This window comes from Chiloscyllium plagiosum, unplaced genomic scaffold (assembly GCF_037043375.1).
Source record: "Chiloscyllium plagiosum isolate Xiang-an unplaced genomic scaffold, Cpla_swu_hap1 HiC_scaffold_8, whole genome shotgun sequence".
Classification (NCBI taxonomy): Eukaryota; Metazoa; Chordata; class Chondrichthyes; order Orectolobiformes; family Hemiscylliidae; genus Chiloscyllium; species Chiloscyllium plagiosum.
In genome coordinates this window covers 75,390,889-75,403,149 of record NW_028270146.1, presented here as the reverse complement: position 1 = coordinate 75,403,149, position 12,261 = coordinate 75,390,889, and the positions used below count along the sequence as shown (strand labels likewise).

General features: G+C 45.5%; 2 long non-coding RNA genes across 8 annotated transcripts in view; one reads left to right on the top strand and one right to left on the bottom strand.

Annotated features, from left to right (window-relative positions):
* LOC122553721 (uncharacterized) overlaps window positions 1-12,261 on the top strand; it is a 324,639-nt gene that overhangs the window by 166,999 nt on the left and 145,379 nt on the right. The window lies entirely within an intron of this gene.
* Window positions 1-12,261, bottom strand: part of LOC122553722 (uncharacterized) — a 171,733-nt gene that overhangs the window by 66,104 nt on the left and 93,368 nt on the right. For 2 of the 4 annotated variants that reach the window (XR_015757935.1, XR_015757936.1), the window contains exon 3: window positions 10,371-10,508. The exons of the other annotated variants lie outside the window; for them this stretch is intronic. This is a non-coding gene — a long non-coding RNA (uncharacterized LOC122553722). The remainder of the gene's footprint in view (window positions 1-10,370; window positions 10,509-12,261) is intronic. 4 annotated transcript variants of the gene reach the window in all.

The window sequence follows — 12,261 nt, the reverse complement described above, 5'->3', positions numbered from 1 at the left end:
CTCTATCTCTCATTTGCTGTGGGGAGGCTATAGTACAGCCCCAGCATTGTTACCACACCCTTCCTATTTCTGCGCTCTGCCCATATTGCCTCACTGCTTGAATCTTCCATAGTGCTCTCCTTCAGCATAGCTGTGATATCCTCTTTAACCAGTATTGCAACTCCTCCACTCCTTTTACCTCCCTCTCTATCCTGCCTGAAGCATTGATATCCTGGGATACTTAGTTGCCAATCATGCCCTTCCCTCAAGCAAGAGTCAGTAATAGCAATCCAAGGTACTAATCCAAACCCGAAGTACATCTGCCTCGCTTACTATATTTCTTGCCTTAAAACAAATGCACCTCAGGCCACCAGTCCCTCTGTGTTCACCCCCTGCTCCCTGCCTACTTTTCGCCTTTGTCATGCTGACTTATCTAGTTCCTTACAGGCTTTAGTTGCTCCTTCTTGTCCACTAACCTCCTCATTTGGGGCCCATCCCCCTGCCGTATTAGTTTAAACCTACCCCAACAGTGTTAGCAAAAGCACTCCCAATGACATTGGTTCCATTCCGGCCCAGGTGTAGACCATCCAATTTGTAATAGTCCCACCTCCCCTAGAAATGGTCCCAGTGTCCCAAAAATCTGAACCCCCTCCTTCCTCACCATCTCTCAAGCCATGCATTCATCCTGCTTATTCTACCATTCCTACTCTGACTAGCACGTGACACTGGTAGCAATCCTGAGATTACTACCTCTGAGGTCCTACTTTTTAACTAGGTTCCTAACTCCCTAAATTCTTCTTGTAGGACCTCATCCCATGTTTTACTATATCATTGGTGCCTATATGCACCAAGACAACTGGCTGTTCATCCTCCCCCTTTCTGCAGCTGATCTGAGACATCCCTCACCTGTGGAGGTGGGAGGCAACGTACTATTTGGGGGTCTCGTTTTCGACCACAGTACCACCTAACTACTCCCCTTACAATTGAATCCCCTATGACAATAGCCCTTCCACTCTTTTTCCCGCCCTTCTGAACAGTAGAGCCAGCCACAGTGCCATGAACCTGGCAACTACTGCTTTCCCCTGATGAGCCATCTCCCTCAGCAGTACCCAAAATGGTATACCTGTTTTGGAGGGAGATGCTCGCAGGGGACACCTGCACTGCCTTCTGCCGCTTTCTCTGCCTTCTAGTCACCCATTCCCTTTCTCCCTCAGAAATCCTAATCTGCAGCGTGACCAATCCACTAAACATGCTATCCACGGCCCCCTCAGCATTGCATATGTTTCAAAGTGAGCCATCATGCAGTCTAACAAGAGCTGCAGCTTCCTGCACATGGAGTCAGGGACATCAGCTGTGTCCCTGAGCTCCCACATTGGGCAAGAGGAGCATTACATGGGTCTGAGATCTCCTGTAACTTTTACTCTTAAGCTTTATCTAAGTTGAAACTAAAGTTACGAAAAAGGAAAGAAAAGTTTTTACCAATCACACAATGAAATTTAAAAAAAAACAGAAAATCCCTACCTTTTCAACACACAATGGAGTCCTTTTGTTTGGCTAGAGGAGGAGGGCGGGTGGGAGATACTACACGTGTAGTGTCTCAGGTTCAGCTGCTGCCCAAATATATTAGTTTTTAAAGATCTGTTTACCTTCCCAGCAGCCCCCTGGTCCTTGTTCTCTCTGCCCTCGCTGCAATTAAAATGGACATCGCAGACTCCCGATGTAAGCTTTTTAAAGGGTTTGTTTACCTTCTCGGCAGCCCCCTAGTCCTTGTTCTCTCCACCCTCCAAAGGGCAAAAGAGAGGCAAAAGTGGACATTGGAACGCTGGAAAATGACACTGAAGGGATAGAAGTGGTTAGAAATGGCTGAGGAACTGAATAATTACTCCGCATCAGTCTTCATGGTGGAAGACACAAGTAATTTCCCAAAAATTCAAGAGATTGAGGGGTTAGAGCTGAGTTTGGTAGCCATCACCAAGGAGAAGATGCTAGAAAAGCTGAATGGCCTGAAGTTGGATAAATCACCTGGACCAGATGGACAACACCCCAGAGTTCTAAGGGAGATAGCTGAAGAGATAATGGAAGCGTTAGTGGTGATCTTTCAGGAATCGGTAAGATCAAAAAGAGTCCCAGAGGAGTGGAAAATCACTAACATGACACCCCTGCTTACAAAGGGAGTAAGGCAAAAAGTAGAAAATCATAGGCTGATTCACCTTACCTCGGTCATGGGTAAGATCCTGGAATCCATTGTAAAGAATGAGAGTTCTGAATACTTGGAAGTGTATGGTAAAATAGGGCAAAGTCAGCATGGTTTCATCAAAGGGAGAGCATGCCTGACAAACCTGCAAGAATTCTTTGAGGAAGTAATGAGCAGGTTAGATCAAGGAGAGCCTATGGATGTTATATACCTGGATTTCAAGAAGGCCTTTGACAAGATGCCACACAGGAGGCTACTGAGTGTGATAAGGGCCCATGGTGTCAGAGGCAAGGCGCTAGCATGGATGGAAGCTTGGCTGTGTGGCAGAAAGCAGAGAGTGGGGATAAATGGTGCCATCTCAGGATGGCAGCCAATGACATGTGGTGTTCTACAAGGAGCAGTGTTGGGGCCACAACTTTTCACTTTATACATTAACGAACTGGATGAAGAAACTGAGGACATTCTGGCTAAGTTTGCAGACGATACAAAGGTAGGTAGAGGGATAGGAGGTAAAAACAATGACTGCAGATGCTGGAAACCAGATTCTGGATCAGTGGTGCTGGAAGAGCACAGCAATTCAGGCAGCATCCGACGAGCAGCAAAATCGACGTTTCAGGCAAAAGCTCTTCATCAGGATTAGGTAGCAGTGAGGAGGTGGGAAGGCTGCAGAAGGATTTGGACAGGTTAGGAGAGTGAGCAAAAAAGTGGTAGATTGAGTACAATATGAGAAATTGTGAGTTCATGCACTTTGGTAAGAAGAATAGATGCATGGACTATTTTCTAAATGGGGAGAAAATTCAGAAGTCTGAAGTTTAAAGAGACTTGGGAGTTCAAGTCCAGGATTTTCTCAAGGTAAACTTGCAGGTTGAGTCAGTAGTTAGGAAAGCAAATGTAATGATGGCATTTATTTTAAAAGGACTTGAATCTAAAAGTAGGGATGTAATAAGGCTCTATCAGGCTCTGGTCAGACCACATTTGGAGTATTGTGAGCAGTTTTGAGCCCCATATCTCAGAAAGGATGTAGTATCCCTGGAGCATGTTCCAAGGAGGTTCACGAGAATGGTCCCAAGAATGAAAAGTATAACATATGAGGAACATTCGAGGACTCTGGGATTATATTCAATGGGGTTTAGAAGGATGAGGTGGGATCTAATTGAAACATACAGAACACTGAATGGCCTGGACAAAGTAGATGTTGGGAAGATGTTTCCATTGGTAGGAGAGACTAGGATGCAAGTACACAGTCTTAGAGTAAAGTGAAGACCTTCTAGTACAGAGATAAGGAGAAATGTTTTCAGCCAGAGAGTGATGAATCCATGGAATTCATTGTCACAGGAGGCTGTAGAGACAAGATCATTGAGTATATTTAAGACTGAGATAGATGGGTTCTTGAGTGTCAAGAGGATCAAGAGTTATGGGGAGTAAGTGGGAGAATAGGGTCGAGAAACTTACCAGCCATGACTGAATGGCGGAGAAGACCCGATGGGCTGAATGGCCTAATTTCTGTGCCTATGTCTTATGATCTTATGGTCTTTAAAGGAGCAGCAATGGTATAGTAAAGAGAATGCTGCAATGAATGGTAAAGGAAATAAGTAGTCAGAAGACCATGTGGAGTGATAAACATCATGTTACGACCAGGTTTGAATTTCCTGATGGTGTTTGAGAGTGACAAGATCAATGCAGCTGGAGGAGGAGAGTGTACTTTGCTACAGCAAATCAATGTCTCTGAGTTATCAACATGACCACATAAAAAAGAAGATAAACAATATAAGAGGAGGGAAGTGATAACCAAAGTATTTTCAAACTAAAATTTAATTTTTACATCGGAACATATCGTATGTACTTGTGTATAGGTTGAATGTTGACGACAGTTTTTTAAAGCTGAAATTAGGGGGATCGACTAATACATGGGCACAAGTTTTGAGGGGCTGAAATTCACGCTGCAGTTTGAAATACCGTATTGTTAGCAAAAGTCGATTTGTTCATGCAGCTAATCCCAAGTAAAAAAAAAACAATGAATTACGGTAATGGTAATTACCGGATAAAAGCAAGAGACCAGTACAAAAATGTAACATGTCAAAGACTCATTGAAATCCTGTAAAGTCACACTGTTCAACATTGTCACGGCCTGGTATAATGGCACACTTAAAATGAAATTTATTAAATTCTGAATGTGTGACCATCTTGAACTTTCCCATCAAATTCTTCTGTTTCCCTCCCATTTACTGTCGTATGTTATGAATCTTAACAGCATTAACACATTTGTCAAAGAATGAAAGATATACCAGTATATAGGTAATATATCTCACTTTTATTCAGATACAATGACACAATTACAATAATTAACTTTTTTAAGATATTAACTTTTGGATATATAGTGAACAAACTGTGATATGTTCCAATAGACCTAGTACCAGTCTAAATGAATGAATGAATTACAACGTGCTGTATTAAACCAAGTGCAGTAAGTAGAGTTATGAATGAATGAATAGAGATGTGATATAGTAAACAAAAAGTGATAAATACAGTTACCGGTATGAATGAATGAATGCGATTACATGCAATATAGTAGAGATATAAGGAAAATGCAAGATTCTTTGGCCAAAAATAGGGGGTCGACTTATACATAAGATCAACCTATATACAAGTATAAATGGTATAAAGCAGCAGCAGGAATGCACCATTCAAAGTCCCTCAGGCCTGTTTTGCCATTCATCAAGGTTATGGCTGATCTGATTGCAAACTCAAATCTACACTATTGCCGATGACTGATAACCTGGGTAATGACTGTAGAAAGATCATCCAGATGGATCTTATAGAATATGAGTTCCCTGATTGGGACTGTTAACTCGGTGCAATCAGGAGCCCTGGCTGACAGTTTTAAACAGATGTGTCAGAGGTTCTGTTTACGCTGAGAGCTGGCTCTGAGGATGCCAGACCAATGTCAAGGGGACCCCACATGTAAATAAAGGGCACGTTGGTGATGGGATAGTGGCCCCGTGGAGTTATTTCAACATCAAACTCTGTCTTAAAAATATTCAAAGACCCGGCTTCCATTACATTTTCAGGAAGAGGTCCGAAGACTTATGACGCTCTGAGAATATTTTTTTGCCTTGTTTGTTTTAAATGGATGAGCCTTGATTTTCAAACAGTGACTCTTACTTCTAGATTCTCCAAAAAGAGGAAATATCCTCCCTACATCCCTCCTGACAAGACTTCTCAGACTTTTATATGTTTCAATCAAATCACTTCTTACTGTCCTATTCCCCAGTGAATACAAGCCTAACCTGTCCCAACTTACAACATAAGGTGACCTGACCATTCCAGGTATTAGTCTAGTAGGTCTTCTAGTAAGTCCAAAACATTTATATCCTTCCTTACTTCAGATGTGTTTTCATCAGTGCCATGTATAACTGAAGCATAACCTTCCCACTTCCGTCATCAACTCCCCTCCCAATAAACAGTAACATTCTATTCGCCTTCATAATCACCTGCAGGATTTGTTTACTTGGACCTATTTACTGACCCTTTACGATTCATGTATGAGGGCAGTCCGGTCCTTTTGCATTACAGATCTCTACAATCTCTCAGCATTTTGATAATATGTTTCCTTTACATTCTTCCTGCCTTAACGGACAATTTACAGTTTCCCACACTATTCTCCATTTGCCACACCTTTGCCAATTCACTTAATCTATAAATGTGCTTCTCCAACTGCCTTGCCTCCTCTTCACGTCTTACTTTTCCTATTTATGTCCTATCAGCAGAATAAGTAAGATTACCTTTTGTCCTTTCGGTTACGTTACTTATATAAATTGTAAACAGGTGAGTTTTCAGCACCATTCCTTGTGTGACACCACTTAGTATATCTTGGAGAAAGCGGGGACTGCGGATGCTGGAGATCAGAGTTGAAGAGTATGGTGTTTGTAAAGTGGGAGTTGACATGAGGCTCACAGGCACAAGATGGCCGCTGAGCCATAAGTTGGTCACTTAGCACACAAAATGGCCACTTAGCACACAAGTTGGCCACTGAGCCATAAGTTGGTCACTTAGTACACAAGATGGCCACTGAGCCATTACATGGAAAAGTACAGTGAAGCATACACAGATACTGCCTGGGGCCAACAGGATACCAGCACAATAAACACAGAACATAGATAATTAGTTTAAGGTGGTTGGAGGAGAGAATACACATCAGTAAGGTCTACTGCCCACCGAAGTGCCTGAATCCAGTCACCACGTTCAATAGAAATGGTAACTACCTGAGACTGCTTGTATACAAGTGTTAATATCTTAGATTTGCAGTAATGGAAAACGATCTTTCTTCCTTCTCAGCAAGAACGATCACAACCAATTACTGCAGCAATGGACTTCTGCATAGCTGCTGAAACTGACAATGACTCTGTAAAGTTTTCTATAAACAAACCATGCTGCACAAACAAATTAGACCATTATACCATGAAATGTATAAAATATTGTGACATGCTCCAAGGAAGAGAGAAGGCTCATAGCTGACAGCCATGCTGTTGGACCTCTCTCTCTCTCCCCTGAGCTCCAGTGACTGTGATCGTTGGGAATTGAAGTGGTAATTGAGGTGCCGAGGGCACTAGGAGTTGTGAAGCACAAATGGCAAAGTCAGGTAACATTGGACTCTGTCGGGGCGAACAACACAGAGTCTAGTTGGAGTTTGGTTGAAGGTTGGGTGCTGTTTATTATTGTATTTTAAGTTGAAGTGGTGAGGAAGAAGAGCTGATCACTCTGACCAAGAACCAAACCCCAGTGGAGCAACACATTACGAAGGTGGGAAGCGTGGTCACTGTGATAAACCGTGATACCATCAGTCCATAGTAGAACAACAGAGCTTGAATAGTGGCTGTTGCCAGGAGGGTAAAAAGTCCCCCCGGTAGAGAGCACACCGGGCTAGAAGTAGGTTTCGGGGCCTATCAGGCAGTGTTGGAACAGTAGAGGTGGCCAGGAGGGTAGAGGAGTCTTGGTCGGTAGCACACCCTATTGAGCCAGCATTCCCAGCCAACCGGTACGTACTGACTAGTAGTGGTGGTCGGGAGGGTACAGAAGTCCCACTGGCAGAGAGCACACCTTGCTAGGAGGCTGCTATGGCCTTACGGATGGTGTTGGGACAGTATTATTGGCCAGGAAGTGGAGACGTCCCCACTGGTTAGGAACACTTTGCTGTTGGTAGTGTCCGGGGTATGCAATCTGCTAAATGGCAGATCAAAGTTTTAAAAGGGATACTGCAGGTTCTCTTATTGAGAAATACAAGGCAGGCAGACAAGGGTACACTGAGCAAATGAAGAAAAGTGATTGGGACCCAACCCAGACATTAGTACAACAGCGGAATTGGATTGACAAAGAAAAACGAAAAAAACCTAAAAAGATAGGGATAATGTTAGTGTACCAATTAGCAGGTCGAATTGAACAGGTAGGTGCCTCCACTAGCAGCTGGAGAAAAGGCCAAGAATGAATTGAGGAGCTGAAGGATAGAATAAAGGAGCTAGAGCAAACATTAGAAAAAGTACAGGAGGAAAGGGACACTGACTCTCTCCAGCAGAGTAGGAGGTGCAAGAATATAATCTAGTGCCAGTCACTAGAGGGGGGGACAGAGTTGCAGCCAAAAGCAAACTATAAATCCTTTACCCAGGGGGAAAGGCAACAGATCATGACCTCCTTGGGCAAATTACAGCCCCAAAGTGCCAACACGAGGTTCTGGGAAGAGCTAGACAGGATATAGGGCACCAGCTGCACTTGGGAGATGTACACCAGCTGGTTCAGGCAGCCTGCCCAGCAGACAAATGGAGACAAGGAGATGGCAGACCTGAAGCCACAGCAGCCTGAGACCATAGAGGAGACTGGTGGACATATGCTGTTGCCCTTACAGCTGAGAGAGTGCAGGAGGCAGAAGCTCCCACAATAAAAACAAAACCTGACAGAGCAGCCTACCAGAACAACGGTGAAGGCAGAACCAAACCATCCTGCCACAACTGTGGCCAACAGGAACACTTTGCCAGAGACTGTAGGGCCTCACAGGCAGGGAATAGGACAAGGAGCAGCGTAAAGTACTGCAGCCACTGCAATAGAGCAGGTCATACAGAGGCAGTGTGCTGGGAAAAGCATGGGGAACCCCCAATAAACACCAGTTAAGAATCTAAGCACTGCTGTGTGCCAGCAAACAGCCAAAAGAGGCTGCAGTAATAAAAATCAAGGCGCACCAAAAGGAGCCAGGGAAAGATAGTGCAGGCTGCCTGCAATTTAAAGGGAACCAAGCTGCAGACCAAGCAGCCCGGCGAGCCTTAGAGCAGGAAACCACTGATGAGGTTCCAATAGCAACAATGGAACTAGCGGAAGATGTTATTCACATATAGCAGTTGCAGGAGGACACCCTGCAGGCAGAGAGAGAGAGATGAAGAATGTAGGGAGTACTTAAAGGAGATTATGGTGTCTGGAAACAAGCGGACAAGGTGGTAGCACCAGTGTGCAGACAAAACACCTTGCTCAAGCTGCACCGCAGGCTCTCACATACAGGCAGGGAGCTATGATAGCAAGTCTAGGGAAAGAGTGGTGGTGGAGGGAAATGGGAAGAGATATAGCCAAACACTGCCGCAAATGTGTGGTTTGCACACAGCACAACCCAGGAGACCAATAAAAGTTAGGATGGGACACTAACCAAGGCCAAGGGAACCCTGGGAACACCTGTAAATGGATTTCACAGGGGCACTACCACCTTCCTGTGGGAAAACTGGTCATCATAGACCAGTTCACCCAATGGGTAGAGATATTCCCCACCAAGAACTGTAACTGCTATCACTGTAGCCAGGATTCTAGCAGAGGATGTAATCCCAAGGCGGGGGGGAAGGGGGGGAGCGGGGGGGAGGGGGTACCACTACAGACCGACTCCAACCAAGGGACACATTTCACAGGCAAAGTTACGAAAACAGCATGCCAGCTATTAGGGATAAAACAAAACTTTCATATCCCCTATCATCCCCAGAGCTCAGGGATGGTCGAGAGAATGAACAGAACCCTTACAAATGCTTTAGTTAAGACCATACAGACATCAGGGAGGACATGGGCCAAAGTGCTGCCAGTCATACTCATGAAACTAGGAGCCACCACCAATCAGGCACTAACACCCTCTGAATTAATGACCGAGCAAGCAATGCAATGATCAAAGACCATTATAACAAGTGGGACCAACATGGGTCCACTAAAAGACAAAATTCGGAGATATGTACTGGAATTAAGCACCCAACCAAAAAGGGTGTGTAAATTGGTAACTGAGAGACAAGAGCAAAAGGACAAGGTAGGGGAACTCGAAACCTTCCCTGAGGTGCCAGCAGCTGGGAGCCGCATCCTTGTACAAACCTTGCCTGACAAACCAGGCTTTGCCCTAAAATGGAATGGGCCGTATGAAGATATAATCAGTGGTGACTCCTGTGCCTGTGTAGACATTAGGGGAAAAGGTACGTGGGAGCACTGGACCCAGCTCAAACCATATAAGGATTCTTATGACAGAACTAATATGATTGACCATCCCCCATGCACAGGCAGGAACTGCGAGCAAGACAGTGACCAAGGGGAGAGCATCGAGACCACAGCCAAACAAGCCACCCGGAGACCCAGATAAAACTACTGACAAGACACAGAAATCAACTATTGCCGACCTCTGGGTACCACTGTAAAAAAAAGGGACACTGACTATTAACCTCATTTAACTTTAATCATGTACGTACTCGAGTATATATTACTGCTTCTAAATGTTGTGATAGCCAGAAGCCTGTCAGGATTTGAGGATAACCTTTTACAAAACCCACCTAAATTTACATGGGAACCAAACTGTTACCCACTGGTGCAATCGGTCAAATCTCTATTTATGGCTGCCCATGTGTGGACCCCTTGCGACTTACACACAATAGATACCTTGGGTGCACCATGCAAGGGACAGCGAGGGAAACACAAGAAGGGGCTCCAGGGTAGGTGTGTGCAATTGGTCAAGCCCACCGGCCCATGGGGTCGGGTGTCCAACAGAGGGAGGGAAATACCTATTTGAGCATTTCAGCTTACCCACTTGGTTTCATGGGGCAGGGATGGGGATGTGTTTATGCCCTGATACTAGAAACAATTCATGCGTGCAGACACAATGTACTCACCAGCACTGTATAACCACCCAGGGACAACTTACCTGCACCTGCAGCGAGCAGGTATGCTTGAATGTGACAGCTGAAGTCTCTCTCTCCCTCGAGCTCCAGTTTCTTTGTCCAATAAACTCTGTTCTTGAATCCCAATTCTGACTCTGAGACTGGTGACTTTCTCCACAACCCTGGAAAAGCACAGCCAGTCAGGCAGCATCCGAGAAACAGGAGAATCAATGTTTTAAGCATAAGCTCTTCATCTGGAATCTGGCTAGTGGCCTGAGGAGGCAGAGAGATGAATGGGGGCTGGGTTGGGGGGAAGGAAGCTGGGAATGTGATAAGTAGAGGGGTTGAAAGTGACAGGTCGGAGAGAATAGGTAGGAAGGAAGATGTGAAGTTGAAACTTTATTGCTGGAACAGCACAGCAGGTCAGGCAGCATCCAGGGAACAGGAGATTCGACGTTTCGGGCACAGGCCCTTCTTCATTCCTGAAGAAGGGCCTGTGCCCGAAACGTCGAATCTCCTGTTCCCTGGATGCTGCCTGACCTGCTGTGCTGTTCCAGCAATAAAGTTTCAACTTTGATCTCCAGCATCTGCAGACCTCACTTTCTCCAGGAAGATGTGAAGGACAGTCAAGGAGGCGGTGCCAAGTTGGAATGTTGGATCTGGGATAAGGTGGGTGCAGGGGAAATGAGGAAACTGGTGAAATCCATATTGATCCTGTGCAGTTGAAGATTAGGCATTCCTCCTCCAAGCATCAGGTGGTTGGGGTTTGACGATGGAGGAGGCCCAGGACCTGCATGTCCCTGGTGGAGTGGGAGGGGGAGTTAAAGCTTTCGGCCATGGGGTGGTGAGGTTGGTTGGTGCGTGTCCCAGAGATGCTCTCTGAAACATTCTGCAAGTTGGTGTCCTGTCTCCCCAATGTAGAGGAGTCCACACTGGGAGCAACGGACACCGTAAATGTCGTGTCTCAGAGTACAGGGAAATCTCTATTGGATTTGGAAGGAATCTTTGGGGCCTTGGACAGAAGTGAGGAGGAGGTGTGGGAGCAGGTTTTGCACTTGCTGCCATGACAGGTGAAGGTGCCAGGAGTGGAAAATGGGTTAGTGGGGGGCGTAGACCTAATGAGGGAGTCACGAAGAGAATGGTCTGTCTGGAATGCAAAGAGGGATGGGGAGGGAAATATATCTCTGGTGGTGGGGTCTGTTTGTAGGTGGCAGAAATGGTGGAGGATGATACGATGTATTCGGAGGTTGGTGGGGTGGAAGGTGAGGGGGTTATGTCCTTGTTGCGATCAGAAGAGTGGGGTTCAAGGGCCAAGGTGTGGAAAGTTCATGAGATGAACTGCAGAGCATGGTCAACCATGTAGGAGGGGAAATTACAGTCTTTGAAGAAGGAGGTTATCTGGGATGTTCTATAGTGGAATTGGTCCTCCGGGAGCAGATGCAGCAGAAGTGGAGGAATTGGAAATAAGGGATAGCATTATTACAGGAGGCAGGGTGACAGGAGGTGTAGTCCAGGTAGCTGTGGGAGTTGCTGGGTTTGTAGTAGATGTCCGTGTTGAGTCAATCACTGGAAATGGAGATAGAGAGGTCCAGGAAGGGGAGGGAGGAGTCTGATATGGTCCAGGCAAACCTGAGGTCAGGGTGGAAGTTGTTAGGAAAGTTGATAGACTGTTCAACGTCCTCATGGGAGCACATAGTGGCGGAGGAAACGGTAGGGAATGGTGCCAGTGTAGCTGCAGCAAACGGACTGTTCCAGCACCACACTCTTTGACACTTGGTATATCTTTCCAACCTAAATAGTATACATTTACACCTACTTTCTGCTTCCTGTTAGCAAGTTAAACCTCTACCCTGGCCAATATGCTAGCTTCCCTATACATGAGCTTTTATTTTCTCCAGTAACCTTTGATGTGAAAGCTCATCAAATCATCCACCT